This window comes from Podarcis muralis, chromosome 2 (assembly GCF_964188315.1).
Source record: "Podarcis muralis chromosome 2, rPodMur119.hap1.1, whole genome shotgun sequence".
NCBI lineage: Eukaryota > Metazoa > Chordata > Lepidosauria > Squamata > Lacertidae > Podarcis > Podarcis muralis.
Genome location: NC_135656.1, coordinates 124,720,713 through 124,744,227, shown reverse-complemented (window position 1 = coordinate 124,744,227; position 23,515 = coordinate 124,720,713). Strand labels below are relative to the sequence as shown.

Genomic DNA, 23,515 nt, shown 5'->3' with positions numbered 1-23,515 from the left:
TCCTCTCCCCCTTTACCTCTTGGTCCTCCGCCTCCCTGGCTCCGGATTAGCCCGCTCTCCTTGTCTGCAATAGAAAGGGCTGGGGGGGGGGGGGTTCTGGCACATTTAGCGACACTTCCGGTTCCTTTTGGGATGCGCTTGCCCCTAGAGCTACATCTCCAGAGCAGCCCCTCCCTGTGTTGGGATGGGAAGAGGACGGGACGGCGCTGCCTCGGGGGCTCCATGGGGACCTGGCCCCCCTCCTTCCTCCTCCCCACAGCAGGGGGCGAGATGGCTTCGGGGGGCATCATATCTGGGGGTGACCTGGGTTTGCGGGGAGAGAAGGAGGTGGTTTTCAATCTGCAAACAGGGAGGTTGGGAGGGGAGAGGCTGAGTGAGAAGGAGGGAAAGGCTGCCCCTCCCCCTGTGGGTCAGAAGAGTGGGGGAGGGGCTGAGCCAGGGAAGCCAAGGGGGGTCCCTCCCCCCCTCCCAGCCCAGGGGGGTCCTCTGTGAAGCCCAGAGATGGACCCAGCCCTGGGGGTGGGAAGAGACATGGGGCTGCCTGAGAGAGAAGGGGCGCTTCCTTTCCTCTCCTCCCCACAGGCTCTCCTGCGCCCAGAGACCCCCTTGGCCCGGCAGGGAGAGGGGGGGCTCCCCTTCCGCCATGAGAGGAGGGCAATGGGGTTGTGAGGGGGGGGGAGAGAGAGAGACCCCTTTCTGCTCCCCTCACAAGAGGGTCCCCGTCGTGTCTCTGAGGGGCGAGAGAGGAGGAGCCCCTCCCCCCGCTGCTCCTTCCCCTCAACGACTTTTCCCGCCTTTTCCCAACTTCCCGCCCTTCGGGATCTGAGCCTCGCCTCAGTTTCAGGCGCCGAGGAGGCAGATTCCCCGGGATCCCTGCTTTCTGAGTGGATTTCTTCTCATTCGCCCTGATTTCTGCTCATATATCTGGCTTTTGGAGCTTCTCTAGAAAGAAGGCTGTATAAAAAGCCCCTCACCACTGCCTGCATCCCATACAGTATGTCAAAGTCTGATTTCTTCCCATTTGCTGTGTATAATTCTTCCTCCAGGACTGTTCTTCCTTCCTCCCAGTGTCACTTCCCAACTAATAATTCTTCCCTCACTGCCCTTAAATAGCTGCTTGGGGTCTAGTTTGGGGCCTGCATAAAGAACCTCCTCTCTTTTTTCCTTTTAGCTGTGTTACCGGAAAATCCGAGGGCTCCCTTGGACGAAACAAAGACACCAACCAGAGCAAGTCAGAGCAAAACAGCAGCCAGTAGGCTTGGTCTTTATTAAGGAAAGACTGTCGCGACAGGACTCCCACCGTCCACGAGGTGAAGCAAGATGGAAGCCCCGGACAATGGGAGACCCCAACTTTTATTAATCACTAATCCCCTTGACTACACTCCCAGAATTACATCATATTTACATCATGATTATATTAAAAAACCAGGAGGAGTCGAGGAGGGGCTACCCAGGTAATCTGAGTGTCCTGACACCTGGCAGAGACCTCCTCTCCCCACCCCACATGAGTCATTTCCAGGAACAAAGGAAAGGGCGAAGTTTTCCTGCCCCCTGAGGGGAATCCGGCCAGGGTCCTTTGTCAGAGTCTGTATGGAATACACTACCGTATTCAGTTTATTGTGTTTCTGATAGCATTCCGTCTGAGCCCATCACGATGGTTATCAAGGTTGCCCCGCCATCCGGAGAAGGGCAGCCGTGTATGTGACTGCAGGTCGGGGGATTATGGCCGATCAACCCCAGGCCTCCCCCCTTTGGTAGTCCCTGAAATATGTAGTGTAATAAAAGTGGTCCGGTGAAAATCCAAGGTACGGCCGATTTATGGTGAATTTATAAAGAATACTGTCGCTGAAGTTCAAAGCACTTTCGCCTTTCGGAAACAACTTGCAACATTTTGATTAGATCAGTCACGGTCAATTGAATTCGGAAACTTTGTATTTGAGAGCTGTCAGAGGGAAAAGAGCGGCTGTAGCGTGCAGTACCTGCGTGGCCGCCGCAAGGGGCGCTGTTCGGTAACGCTGATTGGTCGGGCCACCGTTGGTTGACCTAGAGTTTAGTCGCCCGGTCTACTCGTAAGAAAAATAGGGCGAGACAGAGCGCTCCGGGGAAATAAGCGAGGAATTTCGGGGTTTCTCTAGATTGGGGCTGACAAGGTAGCGCTTCCTTATTTACGGAAGGCTTTTAGGGGATGTTCCTCTAAAAGGGGCATCTCCAAGTCGGGGTGGTGGGAGGTGCGTGTGGTGCTTGTGCATTAGTGTTATGAAAAGGGGGGGGGGGTGTTTCCTGCGACAGCTGTAGGTATGAATTCACGGCCAAAAGCCTTATTGATACACAATTTTCCATCCGATGCCTGCTTACTCGGAAGTAAGTCCTACTCTGCTCCCATGTGCGGAGCCAGCAGTTTAGGCAGTTCTGCTAGCAGGAGGCCAAAGGACCCAGAGTGGTTTGCAACCAGGTGGTTTCCAAATGCTGCCCTTTTTGATACGTTTCCATTTATTCTTTTGCGTGGGGACTGGCCAGATTGAATGACCCCCCCTCAATTCAAAAGAAAGACTTGCAAAAGATTTCAAAGGCAGAATTTCCAAAAGATGACACTTTGTCCTGAATTTAAGACAAGTCAGTCGAAAAATCATGGGCTTTTTTTTGGCGTTTATTTGGGGCCTTGTCTAAAAAAGAAAAAGTTCTACAGTTTTGGGGTTGTCCTGGTTTTTACTTTTTGAAATATGGCAACCCTAATTATTCTGGGCTCTGCTTGAACTGAAACTCTCCCTTTTAGAGCTCAGTCGGTAGAGCATGCGACTCTGAATCTATGGGTCGGGGGTTTGAACCCCACTTTGGACAAAATATTCCTGCATTGCAGGGGGCTGGACTAGATGACCCTCGTGGCCCCTTCCAACTCTGCAATTCTAGATCGCCCTCTTGTGGGCAGTGGAGGAATGATGTAATGTTGGTTGGTGGGAACTGTTCTTGAGTGTTGCCTTGTCACACACAAGCAACACCACAACAGTCCTGTGAAAGGAAGGGGGTGCATTTCTGCAGGCTGATGTCCATCCATCCAACTGCCCAGGCCCCAGCACCTCCCCCTAAGAGTGAAGGGTCCCAGTCTGGAAATCCCCCCTTCCTGCTGGAGATGAGGCAGTGAGGGATTCCAGACAGACAGAGGCGCCCTTGCTCTGGAATTCCCTTGCCAGCAGGGAGACTTCAAAAGCCCCCCCAATGCCTCCCCCTTCCCTCATTTAGTAGGGAGACTTCTCATCTTGTGGTTTGGTCATTTCAAATCCAGTTTTTCTCTCTTTTAATACTGTTGTTGGTTTCCTTCTTTAAATTATTCTGTTCACTAGTGATATTTCACACAGCGTTTGTGAATGCAAAGCAATTCTGGCTCTTATGATCCCTGCCGGGTATTAAGTGTTGTTCTAACCTCCCTATTGCAGGAGGAAAGAGGAATGTGGGGCTTGCTTATAATATCTTAGGGTGGCAGGATTGAGACTTGGGACTGGGACTTTCAGATTCAGAGCCACTTTTCGCATGAGATTTCTTCCAACAACTGGAGGAAAGTATGTCTGAGGCTTATGGCAGAAATATAATTATTATGGGTGAATTTAATGGAGTAGGATCACTGGACTATGAGAGAACACTGAGGGAAAGTGTCTGAAAAGAAGGCAAAATACCAAATACTTTTTTGATATGGTTACAACAATGGATCTACTAGATCAGGGGTCAGCAGACTTTTTCAGCAGGGGGCCAGTCCACTGTCCCTCAGACCTTGTTGGGGACCGGACTATATTTCGGGGGGAAATGAGCGATTTTGGCCCGCCTGCAAAGAGGCCTGAAGATGTTTGGCTTTACCTGTCCCAGTTGTCGTCCCAATAGCCCCAGTTGGGCTTTTCCAGCCAGGTGCCAGGGCAGGGCAGGAGGCTGCGTGGGCTGGAGAAGACAGAAGCAGAAGCCCCGGCGGAGCGAAGGACAGAGGCAGGGGAACCGGGGCGTTGCTGCAGCTTTTACCCACCAACTGCTGCTGCTCCCCAACCCGCAAGCGGCAGCTGCAGCCACTGCAACAAACGGCCTGAATGCCATGGGAGGAATGAAGGGGGGAGGGGGTGACGAAGAAAGCGCATGAGGAAGTGGCACGGAGAAGGAAGGAAGGGCGGACTGAGGGAGAGGGAGGAGCAGCAAGAGGAAAACTCAGCAGCAGCCGTCAGGCAGCGTCACACACCCCTTCCCAGCGCCACCCTTCAGAGGCAGGCAGGCGGGTGAGCCGACTCCCCCCGTTGATGTCGCCCGGTGTGGGACAAGATTGCTCGTCTCTGAGGAGAAAAGCGCTGCCATGTGAGGGAGAGGGAAAGAACGTGTGTGCTGGCAATCCACGTGCGCTTCCTGGACCGTCCACAGGCCGGATCTAGAAGGCAATTGCGCCTGATCCGGCCCACGGCCCTTAGTTTGCCAACCCAGAATCTTGGAGATTCAGACCCCAGAATCTTGGAGATTTAGAACAAGAGTAAACATGTTCTTCTGATTCAAAGGATTCTACGGGAAGAAACATGATCTGGATATTGAAGGAACTGCCTACAGGATTAAAGACAATATGGAGGCCTACTGGCCGAAATACTGGGAAATAATTGAAAAAATTGGAGACAACTGGAGGCTGCAGAGCCTGGAGAAATTAAAAAATAAGGTGCGGGACTGGTTACATTACGCTCAAATTCAAGAGGTTTTTAAAATAGACAAAAAAGTTGGTTTCCAGATGGAAAAATCGAAACTAGAGACGGAACTGTTAGAACCAAAAACTAAGATACTTTCGAGAATGTACAACTTGCTGCTTAAATGGAACACACAGGATGAGACAGTTAAATCTGCCATGATAAAATGGGCACAGGACATTGGGCATAACATTATGTCTGAGGACTGGGAAAGGTTATGGAACACCGGAATGAAGTTTACGGCATGTAGTGCCTTGAAGGAAAACATTATGAAAATGGTATACCGGTGGTACATGACCCCAGTCAAGCTAGCTAAGATATACCACCTGTCTGACAATAAATGTTGGAAATGTAAGGAGGCAGAAGGGACATTCTTTCACCTCTGGTGGACCTGCCCAAAAGTGAAGGCCTTCTGGGAAATGATTTACAATGAATTAAAAAAGGTATTTAGGTATACCTTTCCCAAGAAACCAGAGGCCTTCCTCCTGGGCATGGTAGACCAGAAAGTGTCAAAGAAGGATAGAACTTTGTTTATGTATGCTACTACAGCAGCAAGAATCCTCATTGCAAAGCATTGGAAGACTCAAGATTTACCCACGCTGGAGGAATGGCAGACGCAGTTGTTGGACTACATGGAATTGGCCGAAATGACTGGCAGAATCCGAGATTTGGGAGAGGAAACAATGGAAGAGGACTGGAAAAAATTTAAGGACTATTTGCAAAAAAATTATAAGCTGTACGAATGTTAAGAATGTGCACGATTAGGAAACTTTAGCTTCAGCAACTTGACTTTGATGAATTGAAAATTAAGTTATAAGAAAAAAGAGGTGGAAACATGAAATAATTTTATTATGTTTATTCTAAAAAGTATAAGAATTGCGATACAGTATTTGGAATTTAGAAACATGATAACTGAAAGATACAATAAGATATGAAATAAGGTAACAAATTGCTGATATTTTTATTACAAAGAATGCAGGATTTGGAGGATGTGGGGAAGTCCAGTTGGATTGGTAAAAATATTATGGAAAGTTGGTTTTTTTATATTTCTTCTTCTCTTTATTCTCTTCCTTTTTTCTTTATTCTGTATATTCCTGATTATAAGAAATGAAACTCAATAAAAATATTTATATAAAAAAAAAGACTGTAGAGATCCAGCCAAGAACTATATCAGATCAAAACTCAACATGGATGATAATGAGGGGTGAAAAGAGTTCATTGCATAGATGGAAACTAAATAAGAGTTTATTTGAAAAACGCTGAATGACAACATATTCCAATTATGTTAGAGTATCAAAAGATGTAAAAAAAAGCATTTGGAAATATGAGGATGAAACTTTCACTTTTACGAAGGATTTCAACCATAAAGAGAAATGTTTTACCTAAGATACTGTTTGTATTCTAAATGATACCAATAATAAATAATACAAGCTTCTTTAACAAATGGCAAAGAGATATTTCATGATTACTCTGGCGAGGGGAAACACCAAGAAGAAAGTATAAAATTTTGATAAATACTAAAAATAGAGGTGGCTTCGCATTGCTAGATTTTCTACCATGAAGCAGCCTCTTTGTGTTGGTTAAAAGAATGGATATCGTTGGACAACACACAATTGCTGGATACCCAGTGGAATCTTGGTTGTTGAACGCTTTGGAAGTCGAATGTTTGGGGCTTTCAAACGCCAAGAACCCGGAAGTGAATGCTTCCATTTTTGAATGCAATTTGTAAAAAAAATTATATACAGTATTAATAAAATTATCTATATATAAAGCAATTGAAGCACTTCCCACACTACTTCCATTCAAACTATGATTTTTTAGTTTGTGGATTGTCCTTGCGAGTCCATTGATGTTTTGTAGGAACATCAGGACTGAAGCGCTATCTACGCTCCATATACGTAAGTGGTTTTCCTTCTGAGTTTGCTGGTGTTTGCCAAGGTTTCCACTTCTATTGAAGCTCTTTCCACACTCCATACAATTATTTGCTTGTCCCCGACAAACAAATAGTCTGTTGATGTCGTCTAAGTTTCCTGTGTGTGAAATTAGGGTTCCACTCTGAAAGAAACTCTTTCAACTCTCCATACATTTAAATGGTTTCTCCCGTGTGAGTCCGTTGATGTCTTCTAACATTTCCAACATTGGTGAAGCCCTTTCCACACTCCTTACATTTAAATGGTTTCTCCCCTGTGTGAGTCCATTGATGTTTTCAAAGTGTTCCACTGCGACTGAAGCTTTCCGCACTCGGTGCATTTAAATGGTTTCTCCCCAGTGTGAGTTTGATAATGGGCTCTCAGCTCTCTACTCTCAATAAAACTCTTTCAACTCTCCATGCATTTTAATGGTTTCTCCCCTGTGTGAATCCTTTGATGTCTTCTTACTGCTCCATTAGAAGTGAAGCTCTTTCCACACTCCATACATTTATATGGTTTTTCCCGTGTGTGAGTTTGATGATGGATACTAAGTGCTGTACCATCAATAAAGCTCTTTCCACATTCCATGCATTTAAACGGTTTCTCCCCTGCGTGAGTTCGTTGATGTTTTCTTAGTGTTTCACTGTGACTGAATCTCTTTCCACAATCCATACATTTATATGGTTTTTCCCCTGTGTGAGTCCATTGATGTTTTCTAAGTGTTCCACTGCGATTGAAGCTCTTTCCGCACTCGGTGCATTTAAATGGTTTCTCCCCAGTGTGAGTTTGATAATGGGTTCTCAGATCTCTCCTCTCAATAAAACTCTTTCCACATTCCATGCATTTTAATGGTTTTTCCCCTGAGTGAGTCCACTGATGTCTTCTTACTGCTCCACTAGAAGTGAAGCTCTTTCCACACTCCATACATTTATATGGTTTCTCCCCTGTGTGAGTCCGTTGGTGGATTCTAAGTGTTCCACTACAAGTGAAGCTTTTTCCACAATCCATACATTCAAATGGTTTTCCCCCTGTGTGAGTTTGATGATGGATACTAAGTGCTGTACCATCAATAAAGCACTTTCCACATTCCATGCATTTAAATGGTTTCTCCCCTGTGTGAGTTCGTTGATGGATTCTAAGTGTTCCACTGTGACTGAATCTCTTTCCACAATCCATACATTCAAATGGTTTTTCCCCTGTGTGAGTTCGATAATGGATTCTAAGTGTTCTACTAACAGTGAAGCTCTTCTCACACAGCATACATTTAAATGGTTTTCCCCCAGTGTGAGTTTTATGATGAATATTCAGTCCTCTATTTGTACTGAAACTCTTTCCACACTCCAAACATTTAAATGGTTTCTCCCCTGTGTGAATCCGTTGATGGATTCTAAGGTGTCTACTCTGACTGAAGCTCTTTACACATTCCATGCATTTGAATGGTTTCTCGCCCGTGTGTGTCTGTTGATGTTTTCTAAATGTTCCACTATCGGTGAAGCTCTTTCCACACTCCGTACATTTATACGGTTTTTCTCCTGTGTGGGTTCGTTGATGGTTTCTAAGGTGTCCAATCTGACTGAAGCTCTTTCCACACTCCTTACATTTATATGGTTTCTCCCCTGTGTGAGTGTGTTTATGTATGCGAAGGTTTGAACTCCAACCAAAGCTTTTTCCACACTCCATGCATTTAAATGGTTTCTCTCCTGTGTGAGTCCGTTGATGTTTTCCAAGTGTTCCACTGTCAATGAAACTCTTCCCACACTCCATACTTTCAAATTGTTTCTCCTCTCTCTTTTCACATTCCATGAATTTATATGGTTTCTTTATTATTCCCATTGGACATGGCCCTCCAGAATTTTGACTGCCTTCTCCATTGTCTTCTTTCAACAGTGAGGAGCGGGGGGGGGGGGGGAGGAGGAAACCTAGGAAGAGAACAAAGGAATATTATACACATCAATTAGCATCTGCTCGTATTTTAACGTCTTGTAAATTCTCTCCTGTCCTCCTTATGTTCCAATTTTTTAGCATAGGCAAATGAAATAATGTTAAATAATGGTAATGCATCATCAGCCTTTCATAACACTTAATTATTGTTAATGAATCAGCATTATCTTAGAATACGGTTGAACTGTGGGCTTTACGTTTTATAAAAAGTGGTTTCTCACAGGAAAGGGAGCTGTTCTATGTTCCATGAACCTGGCCAAGATTCATCAGGGTCCTAAGTTCATCATGAAGTTCTTCATCTGCTGCACTATAATCCTCCACCCCTTGGGCCACATTTTGTCCCCTTCGACCTCTAGATCTTTATTCATCACCTGCACAGTCCCTTTGGCCTCAGGAGGTGCATACTGACCATTTTGGGAGACCCATATATAAGTCTAGTGACAAGGCTTGGTGCTTGTGGTCGGTTGAAGGAGTGCTCAGTTGGAGAATGTTCTTGGGGTTGGACCTCCATCTCTCAGCCTTGCATTCTTGAATGGAGAGAGCTGGAGATGCAGAAGGAAAGCAGCTGGAGCCTGACTGCTGGGAAGGCCAGATTGAGACACCCACCCCCATTATGATTTAGAATAATTATATGCCGCCGGGTCTCGCACCCGCCTCCTGACACTGGCTTATCTTAGCGGAGATTCCCTGTCCAGGCCTCTCTCACTGTTCTTCCTCCTTTGCCCTGGGTGGCCAAGGGCTTCTGGATATTCTAGCTCTGCTCCAATTGGGATTTATTTATTAAATTGTTATACCTCTTTACATTTGAAGATCACAAGATAAAAATATGTGTTACACTGAAAAAGGTGAGTATTAAAGGTGAATAACACTGAGTGTGGAAAATAGAAAGAAGATAAAACCAGTGGTGTGTCCACCTGAATGTAATATAACAACAACAACGACAACAACAACAATTTATTATTTATACCCCGCCCATCTGGCTGAGTTTCCCCAGCCACTCTGGGCGGCTCCCAATCAGTGTTAAAAACAGTGCAGCGTTACATATTAAAAACCTCCCTGAACAGGGTTGCCTTAAGATGTCTTCTGAATGTCAGGTAATTATTTATCTCTTTGACATCTGATGGGAGGGCGTTCCAGAGGGCGGGCGCCACTACCGAGAAGGCCCTCTGTCTGGTTCCCTGTAGCCTCACTTCTCGCAATGAGGGAACCGCCAGAAGGCCCTCGGCACTGGATCTCAGTGTCTGGGCTGAACGATGGGGGTGGAGACGCTCCTTCAGGTATACAGGACCGAGGCCATTTAGGGCTTTAAAGATCAGCACCAACACTTTGAATCGTGCTCGGAAAAGTACTGGGAGCCAATGCAGATCTCTCAGAACTGGTGTTATGTGGTCCCGGCGGCCACTCCCAGTCACCAGTCTAGCTGCCGCATTTTGGATTAATTGCAGTTTCCGGGTCACCTTCAAAGGTAGCCCCACGTAGAGCGTGTTGCAGTAGTCCAAGCGTGAGATAACTAGAGCATGCACCACTCTGGCGAGACAGTTCGCGGGCAGGTAGGGTCTTAGCCTGCGTACCAGGTGGAGCTGGTAGACAGCTGCCCTGGACACAGAGTTAACCTGCGCCTCCATGGACAGCTGTGAGTCCAAAATGACTCCCAGGCTGCGCACCTGGTCCTTCAGGGGCACAGTTACCCCATTCAAGACCAGGGAATCCCCCACACCAACCCGCTCCCTGTCCCCCAAAAACAGTACTTCTGTCTTGTCAGGATTCAACCTAATCTGTTAGCCGCCATCCATCCTCCAACCGCCTCCAGGCACTCACACAGGACCTTCACCGCCTTCACTGATTCTGATTTAAAGGAGAGGTAGAGCTGGGTGTCATCTGCATACTGATGACAACAACAATACTGTGTAAAGAAATCAATCTTCAAATCAGTTTCAGATTCCCTGGCTGTATTTCTCAGCCACGACTGTGACTCAGAATCTTAGCCACACTTTTTTCTAGAATATCAACTGGACATAGGAGCCAGACATCCCTGGGATTTCATCCAGACATTCCTTTAGTGTGGGCAGCAGCAGCAGAGAAAGGAAGGAAGCAACTTTGGGGGCAAACCATTTCCTTCTGAAGGTCTTCCCCAGCGGCCAGCAGGGTTGATAAACTGCTCAGTGGAGACACCTTGGCTTTATAGTGTTAGGGTCTGGATACCAATCATAATCCCTGAACAATTGTCTCAAGAACCCTTAAGATCCTGTTCCACCAACTCCCAAGTAACACTGAGCCCTAGAGGAACCTTCTATGCTGAGTTGAGGCATCTCTGGTCCTCCAGATGTGGTTGGACTCAAAGTACCACCTGCCCAAGTAAGGATGGCCCATGGCCAGGGAGGATGGGAGTCTTATCTGGTGGGACACACTTTCCCCTTCTTCCCCCTCCTCTGAAAATGCTGAATGGGGGAGGTGGGGCACATTGACACAAGGGGGACATTGACACACCAACAATATTTCAATATCGAGAAATGTTATTTGTCCTACGACATCACCCAAATGTGCCTATACATGTGTGAGTAGAACAGTTGCGACTGCGCTGGCCACCAGTTAGCCGTTGGCGTTTGAAGAGAGTAGGTGTGTTTTTAGCATGACCAACTAAAAATTATGTGAAATGTAAAAGTGTTCCAACACTTTTTTACATCATTTAGTTAAGATTTTAAAATACCAAAGGTAAAAGGGAGGGTGGGGTTTGGAAATCCAAAGGGTGTTTGATTTTTTCTATTCTTTTTTTTTTAATTTGGTGTTGTAACTAGTATAAAAATGGGGAATTCGTGGAAGGGAAACTGGGTCGATCTTAGAAAAAGTTTCTAAGCATAAATGATTGGTGTATATAAGTTAAAAGTTGATATACAAACTGAATTGAATATAATAACAAATTAAGGTTAAGAATTTAGGGATAAAAACTTGTTGGATAAATATTTGGACACGGAATACAAGAAGGGGAGGTGAGGGGAAGTTGTGGAAAGAAAGTTATTGAAAATTTGGATTGTAAAGGTTGAATAAATATTATTTAAAAATAAATAAATAAATAAATAAATAAATAAATAAATCAAAGGTAAATTATTCCACTCAGTAATCAGGATTACACGTGATTTTCAAATAAGTTCAGTGGCTTTATTAACAATTGTTAGTTTTTTGAAAATGTCAATTGGGGCACTTTGATACACTAAGACATGGGACGCATTGATATGTATTAAAGTGCCCTGTTTAGTGTACAATAATCTCTAAACAAGTGTCATATCTCAGGAAAAAGCCAGGATCTTGTACGTTTGTCTTCCCTATTGCAAGTGTTGATTTGAAGGATGTTGTTTTGCGGTTGCCAAAACCAAATTTCCCAAAGGGCACATCTCTTTATACTTTATATACTTACAGTGGTGCCTCGCAAGACGAAAAGAATCCGTTCCGCAGTTTTTTTGTCTTGCGAAGCAAGCCCATTAGCGGATTAGCGCTATTAGCTACTTAGCGGATCAGCTGACAAGCGGCTTAGCGGATCAGCTGTTAAGCGGCTTAGCGGATCAGCTCATAAGCGGCTTAGCAGATCAGCTGTTAAGCGGCTTAGCGGATCAGCTGATAAGCGGCTTAGCGGATCAGCTGATAAGCGGCTTAGCGGCTTGGGGAAAAGGGGGGGGGAGGAAAAAAACCCTGCAGGAACTCGCAAGACATTTTTGTCTTGCGAAGCAAGCCCATAGGAAATTCGTTTTGCGAAGCACCTCCAAAACGGAAAACCCTTTTGTCTAGCGGGTTTTCCGTCTTGCGAGGCATTCGTCTTGAGCGGGCACCACTGTATATATTGACTTATGTGGATATAATGTGTAACAGAAGCTAAATGTTAACTAATTATCTTATTTTTTATAAGCATTTTGTTTTAATTACTATTTTTTCACTACCTAATGTGAGTTCTTATACTTTTTAAAGTTTTTCCAAACTTCCGGCCCATGGGCCTTAGGGTGCTGTAATGGAAATTGATGGTTGCTCGTGCGTAAGTTGCCGCCACTCTTGGCAAGGTTGCCTGGATAAACCTTTCCCTGGCCGGACAGTCCTGACTTCGCGGCTGTCTCAGTCACTGGCAGAATCAGTCAGTGGGCGTTTCCTGAACTTCTTCCTTGACGGATAGTCAAGTTCCTTGACGGATAGTCTCCGCCTAGCCTCCCTGCGCTGAAGTCTTCTGCGCAGGGTGGGTGTGGGCAGCGGAGGACCCGTGCTCTCCCCGCTGGTCTCTGGCGAAGAGTCCTGGAGCCATCTCTCTGAAGCCCGCCTCTGCCCGCCTTTCTCCCTGGTGTCGCACTAATTTCCTTCCCCTGCCGATTAGTCCCCTCTCTCCCTGCTGGGCCCTTCTCCGGCATCGCTTGGGAGCCTTGCCTCCACTCCTGGCTCCGATGGCAGTTCCCTGACAGGTGCCTATGCCTGGGATAGAGGGTTAAATCAGGGCAGGCCAAATGGGACTCAGCTCCGTCCCCCCCTTGCCCCTCCCTGCATATCCTGCCTGAGGGGGCTGCCTCAGTTTCCCTCAAGGTGGAGCAGGCCCTGAGAACAGACTTCCCGCTGCCTTCCAAAAGACAGTCATACCTCAGGTTACAGATGCTTTGAGTTGTGTGTTTTCGGGTTGGGCACCGCATGGAATCCGGAAGTACCAGAACAGGTTACTTCCGGGTTTCAGCCCTTGCACATGTGCAGAACCACTAAATCACGCTTTGCGCATGTGCAGAAGCACCGAATTGCAACCCGCACATGCACAGACATGGCACTGCAGGTTGGGAATGTGCCTTCTGCACGCAACCCAAGCATCCACTGCACAGGAAACATGACACAGAAGACCTTGGAGTCTCACCGTGGAACACAACAACAACAACAACAATTGGTTATACGTCACTTTGGGCTGCCCTGGGCAGTGGCGTAGGGTGTCCCTGTTACAACAGCCCTGCAAAATAGACCGGAGTTGCTACGCGCTTTTGGGACTTGGAAGAGTAACTTACGGCAACCCCAATGGGCAGTCCAGTGTTGAAATTACGGGGGCCTCTTTTAAATAGGGGCTGGTGTTTGAACTTGGGATTTGCTAATGTTACGGAATTGGCAGGGGGGGCACTTGTGTGAGAGCAGGTTTCTTTGGCCGTCTCCCCCTTCCTTGCTTGCCCCTTCTGCTTTCCCATGGCATCTCCAGCCAAATTTGACTATGGCGTGTGCTGCATATCTCCGCCTTCAGACGGAGGGAGCCAGGCAGATTTCTGGGTCATGTGCCCAACTTTTCATGAGCTGATATTAAATCCCAAAAGACCTACAGCTGCTTGTTACAAAGGGAGGGGGCCGATTCCGGTAGGTTTATGATATTAACTCTTTCCACGCTCATTCCTGATGCTCAGAAGCAGGTGCACACTTTCCTATATCGTCCTGATGACATTCTCAGTCTGACGCACAGTATTTACACAGAAACACGGATCAAACACAAAAAATCCTTTACATCACTCCCTTTCTAAAATACACCGAGACCATCTTATAACATATCCCCGCTATAACACACAAGTTCTAATTAAATCCTAATATTTACTATGTCTAAACATTGAGCACCACAGACCTATAATAGTAGTAGTAGTAGTAATAGTAGTAATAATAATGATAATAATAATAATAATAATAAGTATTATTTATACCCTGCCCATCTGGCTGAGTTTCCCCAGCCACTCTGGGTGGCTCCCAATCGAGTATTAAAAACAATACAGCATTAAATATTAAAACCCCCCTAAACAGGGCTGCCTTCAGATGTATTTTAAAAATGGGATACCTGCTTAATTCCTTGACATCTGATGGGAGGGCATTCCACAGGGAGGGCGGCACTACCCAGAAGGCCCTCTGTCTGGTTCCCTGTAACCTCACTTCTTGCAATGAGGGAACCGCCAGAAGGCCCTCAGCCCTGGATCTAAGTGTCCAGGTTGAACGATGGAGGTGGAGACGCTCCTTCAGGTATACAGGACTGAGGCCGTTTAGGGCTTGAAAGGTCAGCACCAACACTTTGAATTGTGCTCAGAAACCTACTCAAATATTCCTCTGCAGTAAAGGAGGCAAATGGAAGCCTTCCCATTGTCTTTGTGCTTACAAATACTGCCTTAAGGAGGGATGAACAGGGTGAGCCTGTGACCTGGATTCAGGAACTAAAGTATTTGCCATCACAAAAGAATGGCCAGGCTGCCCAGGTAATGCAGTTAGTGACCATTAACAGGTATCCTTGAGGACAGGTTTTCTGCTGTGATGTATTCCTGCTGTAGACAGTCTCCTTCTGTATGATATTGGGGGTGGTGGTCTTGGGGGGGGCAATTTGAAAAGACTATATAAGGCCTTGCACACCTCCCTCCTGGTTGTGGTGAGGGGGGGGACCCTGTTGCAACAGGGTAATAAAGATCAGGCTTACTAGCCGCTTTGCTTCTCAGTATACTCTGGTTGGCCTCTGTTATTTTCTCCTACCAATATGGAACCCACTTAAGGACTATATGGGCTCTTGAATACCCCATAAGGGGAAAGGAGCAGGTTTTCCTTATAACAAAGGTCGTAAGACTATGTTTGGTTGGCACGCTTATTTATGGCAGGATAAAACTAAAACACACAAGAGCTCTATGAATCAGGTTATTCAGAAAATCCTTTTTACAGTATGGGATAAATATAATAATCTGCTGGAAAGAAAAACACCTCTTTGGCTTCCACCCACAAAAGCAACAGCTTTTTAAAAAATGCAATAGGGAAGAAGCAATGGGCAACTTACAGAGATCTTTTGGACTTTTCGGAAGAAGAAATAAAACTGAATAAACAGGATGAGGTGGGAGGTGTGGTGGCGGATTGGTTTCAATACCATCAAATCATCTTGTTTGGACAAGATAAAGGGAGAGGTTTTTGGACTGAAAGTTCACAGTTTGAAAGAGATATTATTGAGAGGAAAGAGAAAGTGTTCCCCAAATTTCAGGTAGAAAACTGTCCAATCTGAAGAAGTGTGCATGCACACGAAAGCTTATCCCCAGAACAAACTTAGTTGGTCTCTTAGGTACTACTGAACAATTTTTAAAAACAACTTTCCAAAATGTATGAGATGCTATTAGAATGGGAAACAAAATAAAACTGGTAAAATCTGCAATGATACACTGGGCCAGAAATTTAGGTCATAATTAGAGCTGGGCTTGATGTTAATGTGCTAACTGTTTCCTAATATTTGAGCTGACGTTATATCGCAAATCCAATGTGTATAAGGCCTAGGAAATATCCGATTTTAAATATCGTGATAACTCGTCAGCTAACAGTTGCAGTGTTCTCACCAGCTAAACCTCACAATATGACCTGCTAAACGTTGCCATGTTATCAGCAGCTAAAGATTGCAATCAGGGTGGATACAATCGATTTTTTTTTTAAAGGGATTTTTTTATTTTAATCAGAATTTTAAAAATAAATAAAATGCTTTTAGAGGAAAAAATCTACCTAAAGATAGTTTTATACTTAATTACATTATAGTCCAAAGGCTATTCATCAGGAAATAATTTAATTATTTAATTATCTAGCATGAGGCTTTATATGCAAAATTTATTTTTTTTGGTAAACGAATTCCATTAATCCATTCACAATGTCATGCTCTTCCAGAGGTTTCTGTAAGATTATTTGGGGAAGTTTTTCTAATGAGAAGATATTGTCACAGATGCTTGTTTTTGCCATTCTCAAAAGTGTGAATTTATTCCCCAAAATATATTTGGAGAACCTTAATCCCATTGTTCCAATGCAGAATTATATAAACAGAATCAACCCCTTAAATTCTAAGTTCTAAGAGGTTCAATGAACAGATGGTTTGCAGTGGAAGAGATTTGCACAAGTAGCTAAGTGTGAAGCAGTAAAAATGAAAGTGCAACCTTGTGAGCAGAATACTCCACACATCTTGGGGTCTTTGTGTAATAATTGTGCAAGTCAGACTTGAGGCAAGTGCTGAAGGCTCTTCAGGGCTGGCAACCTCTTCCCAATCCCACTGGGTTCCAACAACCGCACTAACACTTAACTGTACAGAATAGGCACCTGGATGCAGAAGTCAATCCCAAGGGGTGGCTGGTAGTGGAGGAGGTGAAGTGCTTAAGTTCTGAGTTTTTCTTGTGCGCTAAAACTCAGTCTGCTTGGTTGTTGTTTTTTAAAAAAATGTTTACCAACATGCTATATTATTGTTTTACTTAAATAAATTGCTTAAGTTGTTATTAAGGAAATGATTATTTTTCTCCTTCCAATAAATTACAGCAGAAATGTTGTCCAAATATAGACAGTTAACTATTAAACCTCAGAATGATTTCATAATAATCTGTCTATGTCGGACACGACTAAACAACTAAACAACAACATACTGACTAGTGATTTACCGTAAATTGTGATTGAAATCAATTTCATATATATCTAATTCACGCTGATTGCAATCTACCACAACGTCTGAAATAAGGCTGGAACTATACAGAGGCAAACACGGGGCGCGGGTGGCGCTGTGGGTTAAAGCCTCAGCGCCTAGGGCTTGCCGATCGAAAGGTCGACGGTTCGAATCCCCGTGGCGGGGTGCGCTCCCACTGCTCTATCCCAGCGCCTGCCAACCTAGCAGTTCGAAAGCACCCCCGGGTGCAACTAGATAAACAGGGACCGCTTACTGGCGGGAAGGTAAACGGCGTTTCCGTGTGCTGCGCTGGCTCGCCAGATGCAGCTTTGTCACGCTGGCCACGTGACCCGGAAGTGTCTCTGGACAGCGCTGGCCCCCGGCCTCTTAAGTGAGATGGGCGCACAACCCTAGAGTCGGACACGACTGGCCCGTACGGGCAGGGGTACCTTTACCTTTACCTTTATACAGAGGCAAACAGGACAATGTCCTGGCAGCTGCTACTACTTAGGGGTCTGAAACGGATAAATGGAAATATTATCAATCCTCACACACTCAGTTTCATCAGCAGGGAAGCCAAGATGCATCCTAGCAGGACTTTTGGGTTTGGGCTTGGCTACCAAATGGTGGTATTCAGGACAATCCAAAGTATGGCTAGGAGTCCTAGTGAATACAGATAATCTGGGACAGCCAGACTGCCAGCAGGGAGACTGGGGAATAAGATGTGATGGAAGGGGAGGGGTCTCTGTCGAGGCTCCTCCCCTTCCTTTAACCCTTCCCTGGACTCCCTCTCTCCCTTTCCCCAGCCAGGCGCCCCACGACCCCAGGGAGAATGGGGGGCCTCAGCCCCACCCCCAGCCCTGCTTGGGGTCCTCCTTCCCCTTCCCGCCAGGGCAGCTGAGCATCTCTCGGCCCCCCAGGAAAGAGAAAGGGGAGTCTGGCGGTGCTGCTGCTGCCCAGGAGATCTTGCAAGGTGTAGATCCCTGCAGGTGTTGGGTCCCCCCTTCCCACCTGGATCGGGGCCTGGATCGGGGCCCCTGTCGACGGGCCCCAGGGAGGGCGTTTTCTTGGGGGGGGGTATCTTCGTCCTCCCTCCCCCTCTTATCCCCCCTCCTCTCCCCCTCTTTACCTCTTGGTCCTCCGCCTCCCTGGCTCCGGATTAGTCCGCTCTCCTTGTCTGCAATAGAAGGGGCTGGAGGGGGGGCTCTCCACTGACGCCCCTCCTCCTTTTCCGGCTGGCCACTTCCGGCGCGTTTGGCAGCGCCACTTCCGGCTCCTTTTCCGACGCGCGCGTCCCTAGAGCTACATCTCCAAGAGCAGCCCCTCCCTGTGTCCGGAGGGGAAGGAGACGGGGCGGCGCTGCCTCTGGCCTCCTGCTCTGGGGGCTCCATGGGGACCCGGCCCCCGCCCCCCAACTGGCGGCAGGGAGGGGGGGAAGCTGGGCAAGTTTCGGCAGGGGGAGGATCTCCTTCTGGGCCTCCTTCTGCATGCCAAGCACTCAGCCGGGGTCCTTCTGCATGCAGAGCAACGGCTGCATTGCTGAGCTACGCCCCCTAACAGCCAAGCCCAGCTTCAAACACCAGCCCCTCTCCCCCCCATTGAAAAACCACCCCCTGGATTGGGAGGCAGTGAGGGATCCAGACAGAGAGAGGTGTCCTTGCTCTGGAATTCCCTTGCCAGCAGGGAGACTTCAAAAGCCCCCCCAATGCCTCCCCCTTCCCTCATTTAGTAGGGAGACTTTTCATCTTGTGGTTGGGTCATTTCAAATCCAGTTTTTCTCTCTCTTTTAATACTGTTGTTGGTTTCCTTTAAATTATTCTGTTCGCTAGTGATATTTCACATAGCCTTTGTGAATGCAAAGCAACTGTGGCTCTTATGATCCCTGCAGAGTATTAAGTGTTGTTCTAACCTCCCTATTGCAGGTGGAAAGAGGAATGTGGGGCTTGCTTATAATATCACATGAAATTTCTTCCGCAAAGAGGCCTGAAGATGTTTGGCTTTACCTGTCCCAGTTGTCGTCCCAATAGCCGCAGTTGGGCTTCTCCAGCCAGGTGCCAGGGCAGGGCAGGAGGCTGCGTTGGCCGGAGAAGACAGAAGCAGCAGCCCCGGCGGAGCGAAGGACAGAGGCAGGGGAACCGGGGCGTTGCTGCAGCTTTTACCCACCAACTGCTGCTGCTTCCCAACCCGCAAGCGACAGCTGCGGCCGCTGCAACAAACTGCCTGAACACCATGGGAGGAATGAAGGAGGGAGGGGGTGACGAAGAAAGCACGTGAGGAGAAGGGGCACAGAAAAGGAAGGAATGGCGGACTGAGGGAGAGGGAGGAGCAAGAGGAAAATTCAGCAGCAGCCGGCAGCCAGTGTCACACCCCCTTCCCAGCGCCACCCTTCAGAGGCAGGCAGGGGTGAGCCGACTCCCCCCGTTGATGGCGCCTGGTGTGGGACAAGATTGCTCGTCCCTGAGGAGAAAAGCGCTGCCGTGTGAGGGAGAGGGAAAGAACGTGCGTGCTGGCAATCCACGCGTGCTTCCTGGACCGTCCGCAGGCCGGATCTAGAAGGCAATTGGGCCTGATCCGGCCCACGGCCCTTAGTTTCCCAACCCAGATGCTTGGAGATTCAGACCCCCATTAGAACAAGAGTAAACATGTTCTTCTGATTCAAAGGATTCTGCGGGAAGAAGAAACATGATCTGGATATTGAAGGAACCTGCCTACAGGATTAAAGACTAGAGATCCAGCCAAGAACTACCGTATTTTTTGCTCTATAACACGCACCTGACCATAACACGCACATCGTTTTTAGAGGAGGAAAACAAGGGGGGGGGAATTCTGAATGAAACAGTGGATGTATCATTTTTGTGCTTCATGCTGTGGCCACAGACATGTGATCTGATGGCGAATTTGGGGTGACCCAATGCAGAGATCCTGAGAATCCCTGTGGATTCATGCTTTGTAACCACGTTTTTGCACCATTGCAGCCCCAAGCAACAGTGGGTGCGTGATTTTGGGGGGGCAGGCTGTAGCCATGGACATGCTATGTGATCTGATGGTGAATTTGGGGTGACCCAATGCAGAGATCCTGAGGATCCATGTGGATCCATGCTTTGTAACCACGTTTTTGCACCATTGCAGCCCCAAGCAACAGTGGCTGTGTGTTTTTTGGGGGGCAGGCTGTAGCCATGGAGATTTAACGGGAGGGAGGAAAGAAAGAAAGAAAGAAAGAAAGAAAGAAAGAAAGAAAGAAAGGCAAAAGTCCCCCCACCCCACCCAAGCCAGCCCTCTCTCTCCCTCCCTCTCTCCCACCTGCATGTTTTCTGGCTGCCTGCGAGGAGCAGGGAGAGGAATTAGAAGGAAGGACGCTCAGCTTTCCCCTCTGCTTGCCTGGAGGGGAGGGGATTTGCCTGCTCTTTGTTCCGTTTGAGCAAACACAGCAACGAAACACAAGCGGGTGGGCAGTAAGACCCTGAGGCAGAATGCTGGAAAGCAGCCGCTTCCTCTTTTCAGGTTTCCCTTCTCCGACACGCGATTTGATTTTTGACTGATTTTTGTTGCTGCGCTTGCCCTAGTCGGCTCCAGGGACCACACATTCGCTCAATAACACGCACAGACATTTCCCCTTCCCTTTTAGGAGAAAAAAATCTGCGTGTTATAGAGAGAAAAATACGGTATATCAGATCAAAACTCAAAATGGATGATAATGAGGGGTGAAAAGAGTTCATTGTATAGATGGAGACTAAATAAGGGTTTATTTGAAAAACACTGAATTACAACATATTCCAATTACGTTAGAGTATCAAAAAATGTTAAAAACATTTGGAAATATAGGGGCGGATGAAACTATCACTTTTACGAAGGATTTCAACCATAAAGAGAAATGTTTTACCTAAGATACTGTTTTTATTTTAAATTACCAATAATAAATAATGTTTGCTTCTTTAACGAATGGCAAAGAGATATTTCATGATTACTCTGTCAGGGGGAAAACACCAAGAATAAAGTATAAAATTTTGATAGATACTAAAAATAGAGGTGGATTCGCACTGCTAGATTTTCTACTACGAGGCAGCCTCTTTGTGTTGGTTAAAAGAATGGATATCGTTGGACAACACACTATTGCTGGATTCTCAGTGGAATCTCGGTTGTAGAAGGCTTCGGAAGTTGAACGTTTGGGGCTTTCAAACGCCAAGAACCCACAGGTGAATGCTTCCATTTTTGAACGCAATTTGTAAATAAAATTATATAAAGTGGTGCCTCAGGTTAAGTACTTAATTCGTTCCGGAGGTCCGTTCTTAACCTGAAGACCACTTTAGCTAATGGGGCCTCCTGCTGCTGCTCTGCCGCGGGAGCACGCTTTCTGTTCTCATCCTGAAGCAAAGTTCTTAACCTGAAACACTATTTCTGGGTTAGCAGAGTCTGTAACCTGAAGCGTATGTAACCCGAGGTACCACTGTATTAATAAAATTATCTATATATAAAGCAATTGAAACACTTCCCACATTGTTGGGTTGAAATAAGCGACAGACGAATGGCAAGGTGTCATACGGGAGCCATCAATCGAGCATGTCTCGGAGAGTCCCTTTTATTGAATATTACAGCATTACATATGTGCTTGTTGCTGATTGGTTAACATGAATACAATGCAAGGGTTGAAAATAGGTATTAATCATCAATAGATTAAAGGGTGGGAAAGGGAACACAGAATGGGACAGGCGTGAAACCTCCTTATTAAACTATTAACTAGTGATTGAGTATCAAGACTTAAACTATTACTAATGATTGATTTTGCATGACATGAAAGAACATAACAATCATGATCCGTGGATGTGGTCAATAATGCGTTAAGAACAGGTCAGGGTACTGAACTCAATGTGAACTGATCAGAACATTCCCAGACCCATGTGTAGAGGCAAAAATATCCCAGCATCCATCCCAGCACCACACTCCTTCCATTCAAACCATTTTAGATTTTTCAGTTTGTGGATTGTAGGGCTTCAACTCTTAAAGGTTTCCTCCTTGCGAGTCCATTGATGGTTTCTAAGAACATCAGGACTGAAGCTCTATGTACACTCCATATACGTAAGTGGTTTTCCCTTTTTGAGTTCGCTGATGTTTGCTAAGGTTTCCACTTCTATTGACGCTCTTTCCACACTCCATACATTTATTTGCTTGTCCCCGAGTGAGTCTGTTGATGTCGTCTAAGTTTCCTGTGTGTGAAATTAGGGTTCTACTCAGAAACTCTTTCAACTCTCCATACATTTAAATGGTTTCTCCCCTGTGTGTGTCCATTGATGTTTTCTAACATTTCCAACATTGGTGAAGCCCTTTCCATACTCCTTACATTTAAATGGTTTCTCCCCTGTGTGAGTTTCATGATGGATACTAAGTGCTGTACCATCAATAAAGCTCTTTCCACATTCCACGCATTTAAATGGTTTCTCCCCTGTGTGAGTTCGTTGATGTTTTCTAAGTGTTCCACTGCAATTGGAAGCTCTTTCCGCACTCGGTGCATTTAAATGGTTTATCCCCAGTGTGAGTTTGATGATGGATTCGAAGTTTTCTACTCTCATTGAAGCTCTTATCACACAGCATACATTTAAATGGTTTTTCCCCAGTGTGAGTTTTATGATGAATATTCAGTCCTCTATTTGTATTGAAGCTCTTTCCACACTCCAAACATTTAAATGGTTTCTCCCCTGTGTAAATCCGTTGAGGGATTCTAAGGTATCCACTCTGACTGAAGCTCTTTCCACATTCCATGCATTTTAATGGTTTTTCCCCTGAGTGAGTCCATTGATGTCTTCTTACTGCTCCACTAGAAGTGAAGCCCTTTCCAGACTCCTTACATTCAAATGGTTTTTCCCCTGTGTGAGTCCGTTGATGGATTCTAAGTGTTCCATGATCAGGGAAGTGCTTACCGCAATCCATGCAATTAAATGGTTTCTCCCCTGTGTGAGTCAATTGATGGATTCTAAGTGTTCTACTGCGATTGAAGCTTTTTCCACATTCCATGCATTTAAATGGTTTCTCCCCTGTGTGAGTCCGTTGATGTCTTCTTACAGCTCCATCAGAAGTGAAGCTCTTTCCACACTCCATACATTCAAATGGTTTTTCCCCTGTGTGAGTTCGATGATGGATTCTAAGTTTTCTACTCTCAGTGAAGCTCTTATCACACAGCATACATTTAAATGGTTTTTCCCCAGTGTGAGTTTTATGATGAATATTCAGTCCTCTATTTGTATTGAAGCTCTTTCCACAATCCAAACATTTAAATGGTTTCTCCCCTGTGTGAATCCGTTGAGGGATTCTAAGGTATCCACTCTGACTGAAGCTCTTTCCACACTCCTTACATTTATATGGTTTCTTGCCCGTGTGTGTCTGTTGATGTTTTCTAAATGATCCACTATCGGTGAAGCTCTTTCCACACTCCATGCATTTATATGGTTTTTCCCGTGTGAGTTCGTTGAGGGATTCTAAGGTATCCACTCTGACTGAAGCTCTTTCCACACTCCTTAAATTTATATGGTTTCTTGCCCGTGTGTATCTGTTGATGTTTTCTAAAT

General features: G+C 46.0%; 2 protein-coding genes, 1 long non-coding RNA gene and 1 pseudogene across 3 annotated transcripts in view; 1 reads left to right on the top strand and 3 right to left on the bottom strand.

Annotated features, from left to right (window-relative positions):
- Positions 1 to 1,169, bottom strand: part of LOC114604181 (uncharacterized) — a 63,923-nt gene extending 62,754 nt beyond the window's left edge. The window contains exon 1 of the long non-coding RNA XR_013391657.1: positions 17 to 1,169. This is a non-coding gene — a long non-coding RNA (uncharacterized LOC114604181). The remainder of the gene's footprint in view (positions 1 to 16) is intronic.
- The window catches only part of LOC144327086 (uncharacterized), a 68,560-nt gene extending 48,399 nt beyond the window's left edge, over positions 1 to 20,161 (bottom strand). Inside the window, exon 1 of the mRNA XM_077925297.1 lies at positions 18,088 to 20,161. The gene's annotated coding sequence lies outside the window, so the exon portion shown is untranslated. The remainder of the gene's footprint in view (positions 1 to 18,087) is intronic.
- Positions 1 to 23,515, top strand: part of LOC144326657 (uncharacterized) — a 279,931-nt gene that overhangs the window by 34,076 nt on the left and 222,340 nt on the right. The window lies entirely within an intron of this gene.
- LOC114604180 (uncharacterized) lies at positions 5,569 to 23,388 on the bottom strand (annotated as a pseudogene).